Consider the following 5,261-nt stretch of genomic DNA (forward strand, 5'->3'; position numbering starts at 1 on the left):
GTTTTGCTATGTAAAGTATTCTAGGTTGGCATCTATGGTCATCATTTAGAAGTTGGAATATTCTGGCTTTTATACTTTGCATGAAAAGTCATCTGTAATTCTGATTTTTTTCCTTTATATGTAACTTGTTGCTTTTCTCTTAAAGTTTTCACTATCCTCTCTTTGTTCTGTACGTTTAGTGTTTTTACTATGATACACCATAAGGAGTTTCTGTTCTGGTCCTGCCTAATTGGTGTTCTGTGTGCCTCTTGTATCTGCATAGGTGTCTTTCCTTAATTTAGGAAAGTTTTTTTTTTTTCTAAAATCCTGTTAAAGATCTGATCAATGATGCTATTGATCTGAGATTCTTCCTCCTCTGTGTCTATGATGCATAGATTTGGTCATTTCATGGTGTCCCACATTTCCTGCATATTTTATTCCTGTGTTTATAAACATTTTCCTATTCTTTCCTTGAGTAGTCCAGTTCTTCAACTTTGTCATCCAGTCTTGATATTCTCTTTTCCATTTCGTTCATTTTTCTTGTGATTTGTTTTGTTTTGTTGTTTCAAGTTGGCTTATTGAGTTTTTCAGTTCTATCATCATTTTGGCTTGAGTTTTCTTCAATATTTCTATCTCTTTTGTGAACTTTCCAAGTTATGAATTTTCTTTGTCATTTCATTCAGTTGTACATTTTTATTTTTCTTGAGAGTCAGTCAGGAATTTATTCCTATTTTCTTTAAATTCTTTCCGTTGTTTGTGTGTTTTTTAAAGCCATTGAATTCTTTGATCATGTTTATGATTTTTCTCTTAAATTCTGCATCCTGGTGTTCCTCTGGGTAGTTCTCATTGTAGTACACTTCTGTAGGACTGGTGGGGATTGTTAGGGGCATATTATGTTGGTATTTCATATTATTTCTGATTTTGCATTGTGGTCTGGGCATATAGATTTCTTCTGCTGATTGTGTTTGCTATGAAATTCTAACCTGCCTCTGTTTAGCTGAAGTTTGGTTTTGTTTATTGTTGGTGCAGTTTGGTTGTTTCTGATTGGGTATGAATAGTTAGTGGATCTGTGCTTCAGGTTCTCACTTTTGATTTTTTATTTGTAAGAGAGGATCTTTGAGGCTGACTAGTCAAGGATTCCCCAGCAGGGCATAGCAGCCTAGACCCAACTTCAGACTATGGGCGGGGTTCCAGTGCCTTGGTTCTGGCATGTCAGTCTGGAGCTGTCTGGTGAGAACAGGAGGGGCTTGAGGCCCAAGGCTGGATGAGGACAGCATGAGGAGGGTCTAACTAAGCAGAGTAGATGTGAGCCCTGGAGGAGCAGGAATGGAGTTGGTCCGGTAACAGGGGAATCTAGACTCAGTGGGCAGGATCTGAATTACCAGGCTCTCCCAGACCTCTTATGCGGGATGAGAAAAACAGGTCCTAAGTCCAGCGCAGGGATGAGGACAGCATGGGAAGGATCTAACTAGCTAAGCAGAGTAATTGTGAGCCCTGGAGCAGTGAGGGAGGTACAACTTCTGAGTTGCTATTTCAAGATTGCCTGCACAGGGTCCTGGATCGGCAGGTTGGGATGGAGCTGCTATGTGAGCAGGTTGACTGGTAGGTTAGGGTGGGAGTCTGTAGATCTGGGGAAAACACAGCTCAAATGGCTGGGCACAGGGAGGTTTCATGGATGGTGCTCCAAACCACAAGTCTGGGCAGAGGGAGTCTGTGAGACCACGGCTAGGCTGAGAGCTGAGATGGCTGACTCTGTTGAGATGACGTGTGCACAGATCCAGGATGGGATAGGATCCCTGTGACCCAGGGAAGTTGAGAGGTAAGGTGGTGGGGTGCTAGGGAGTCTCTCATGCAAAGTATTTTGGTCTTATTCAGACCCTTCTCCCATCTCCTCTCATATCTTCCTCCACCTCCTTCCCTCCTCACTTCATCTCCTCCATTACTTTTGTAAGACCTATTAAGTCCAATTTGTGTTTCTCAAATACTCTTGTGTGGGGGTCTATCTCCAAGAGTGTGGTCAACCTATCCAGAGTTACACCCTTAAATAAAACATACTATTCCTCTCCCAGCAGCTACCATGTTTTAACATTAGGTTTCAGAGCCCCGGGAACTTTCATGAGGGTGTCTGGAGGGCCTGGTCAGGATGCTCAGTTGGTGAGATGTTTTGCTGGGTGATTTTGTGCTGTCCCTTTTGGTTCTCATATGTAAGAATATTAAGCCTATGATAGATTAGGAGGGCTTGTGAACAGTAATCCCCCTAATTTCTATTGGACAGTCATGCAGAATATTAGACCGTATGATCTTATATTGTGAAAGGCCAGCCAACTTTTTATTTCAATGATCTCCTATCTCCAGCTAGTCAGAGAATGTATTTTAGGCATGGGATGTTTTTTGTTTGTTTCTGTTGTTCTAACAGTTATAACAGGGTTAATAAAGGAACACAGATATGGGAATGGATACCTCCTACTCTTGATGAGCTTCAAAAAAGTTTCCTAAGGCTCCTGGGCAGTAGTTGTGCTCTGGGCCTGCCCAGGAAGCAAGGAGGCAGCCCCGACCCCAGGGCCATTGGTGTAGGCTCCGAGTCCACCACCGCCACCAGCCCAGCAAAATCGCTCTGGGCTGCCTCCCTCACCTGCTGGCCCACGTGGATGCCCTTCACCTGTGCAGAGCTGCCCTAGTGTCCACTGGAAAAGAAGTTAAATTGAACAAAACCTTACTATGTGTGGAGTTCCTTAAATGAAGAAGTGACTGTTGAGATTATGGATCAGAGCAAGCAGAACTCAATTGCAGGATTTTCTAATACATGTGGAATGTCTTGAAGAATTTGTACGAGGTGGTGGAGGGGATGGGAACATGATCCAGGTGGGAAAAGTTTGGCCATATTTATATCGAGCTCTTATTAATGCCTTTTCCAGACTGACACATTTGGATGATTTCACCTGTGAAAAAATAGGGTCTGGCTTCTTCTCTGAAGTGTTCAAGGTGCGACACTGAGCCTCCGGTCAGGTGATGACTCAGGATGAGCACACTGAGCAGTGCCTGAGCAAACATGCTGAAAGAAGCTCAGTTCATGAATAGACTCTTCAATCCCAACAGGTTCATGTGTATGTGGGTACATCAACGGCAATTGCAAGCAGTTATAGAGTACATCAACTCTGGGAACCTGTAACAGTTGCTAGAAAGTAACCTGTATCTGACCTGGACTCTGGGAGTGAAACTGGCCTATGACATAGCAGTGGGTCTCAGCTATCTTCACTTCAAAGGCATTTTCCATTGGGACCTCAGATCAAAGAACTGCCTGATAGAGAGACATGAAAATGGCTACTCTGCAGTGGTGGCTGACTTTGGCCTGGCTGAGAAGGTTCCTGGTTTTAGTATAGGGAGAGAGAAGCTGGTTGTGGTGGGCTCACCCTTTTGGATGGCACCCGAGGAGATGAGCCTTATAATGAGAAGTCAGATGTGTTCTCTTATGGTCTCATCCTCTGTGAAACCATTGCCTGCATCCAAGCTGACCCAGACTATCTTCCCAGTACAGAGAATTTCTGGCTAGACTATGGTGCTTTCCAACACATGGTGGGAGACTGTCCCCTAGACTTTCTGCAGCTCACCTTTGACTGCTGTAATATAGACCCCAAACTGTGTCCATCTTTTGTAAAGATTGGGAAGTCCCCGGGAGGAAATTATGAGCCGCCTACAGGAAGAAGAACTGGAGAGGGACAAGAAACTGTAGCCCATAGCTAAGGGGCTGTTGGAGAAAGTGCCTGGAGGGAAGCAACTGAGCTCACTAGATGATGAGATTCTCCACAAGTCTCCACATCCAAGATGTACTATCTGGCTGTCTCGAAGCCACTCAGAGATTTTCTCTTGTAAGCCCCTAAGTACAGTGAGTGTCTTGGAACCCTACTACTGACCTCTAGGGTGGCAAGACCTTTAGGGTGGCAAGATCAAGTTCTTTGACCTACCCAGCAAATCTTTTATCTCCCTGGTATTTGACCTGGATGCACCAGGACCTGGAAGTATGCCTCTGGCTTACTGGCAGGAGCCTCTGGCCCTGTCTGCCCACCGGTAGCGTTCTTTGCCTGGTTCACCAAAGTTCTTACATCAGGAGGCATGTCTATTTGTGAGCTGTGATGAACCATCATCTAATGGGCTTTCACCACACCTCAGTAGTCTCAAGTACAGAGTAAGAGAGATCCTATCATTTCTGGCCTCTGCCCTATCTGCTGCTTCAGTCCATGAGGCTGTGGACTGCTCCAACTCCCAAGAAGAAAGTGGTTTTGGACTCAGACCCAAGGGGATCAGCCCATGTGTTGGAGCCACCTCTGAGGAGATGGAGGTGTAAGAAGAAAGGCCATGAGGACTGGCTCCTGTCCACTTCTCCATCTTGGGAATAAGCTTGCAAACCTAGGGAGAGCAGGATGGGTGAGGTATGGGAAGGATTAGTTTCTGCCTCACTGTGGGGATGGACCTTCAGCTGAAGCTATACGGTCCCTTTGGTGCACAGCCTGACTCTTCCCTGGAACCCATGAAGCAGGAAGGTTGGAAAATACCTCGCTCAAAAATTGGGCTTTCATTGCTTAATGACTAAATATGAGAGGTGTTTCCACAGTTGGGGCCAACGGAATACTAACCCTCAGAAATCCAGCAAGGAGCTCTGGCTCCCACTCACCACAGTACACTTCCTAGACAAGAACAGAGAACTCTTAGTTCTAGATTGAACTGGCAGGCAGGTATTATCCCAATGCTCCCACCCCAGGGGCACACAAACTACTGGATGGAAGCTGGAGCTGATAGGAGGCTAGAAAAGGCATGGCACCTTTCTCAGACCTGAAAACTGGGGTGCTTCTTGCCAGTATGTCTAAGACACTTGAATAATTGCTGTTTACACTTACTGTATGGTCAGACCATGCGGGGGGCTCTCCCTCTCTTCGCGGGTCATTGGCCACCGGCCCACAAGGGCAGGGAGAGCAGAAGCGGCGAATGGGGTCAGGACGGCCAGTGAGTGCTGATGGAAGACAGCCCTTCTGGGGAGACTGGTCGCAGGCACAGTGAAACAGCAGTGATACAGCTCCAGACAGTGAAACAGCTCCATTTATTAGTGGGAGAACTAGAGAATTTATAGTGTGGAGGCAGTAGCAAAAGCCTCAGTTGATAGGTGCTCATAGTATGCTTTATTTACATGTGGCAGTGGGCTTCTATCTTCCAGACTATCAGGCAGTGCCTGATTATCATATAGAAAAAACCTGGTAGTTTCTATGCCAGAGGTCATGTTTCAGATAAGG

The 5,261-nt window shown here is 45.6% G+C and overlaps 1 pseudogene; it reads left to right on the top strand.

The window, feature by feature from the left end:
- Positions 1-2,738: 2,738 nt before the first annotated feature.
- Positions 2,739-4,405, top strand: LOC103751209 (annotated as a pseudogene).
- The last annotated feature ends 856 nt before the right edge of the window (positions 4,406-5,261 follow it).

This window comes from Nannospalax galili, unplaced genomic scaffold (assembly GCF_000622305.1).
Source record: "Nannospalax galili isolate Female #2095 unplaced genomic scaffold, S.galili_v1.0 scaffold846, whole genome shotgun sequence".
NCBI lineage: Eukaryota > Metazoa > Chordata > Mammalia > Rodentia > Spalacidae > Nannospalax > Nannospalax galili.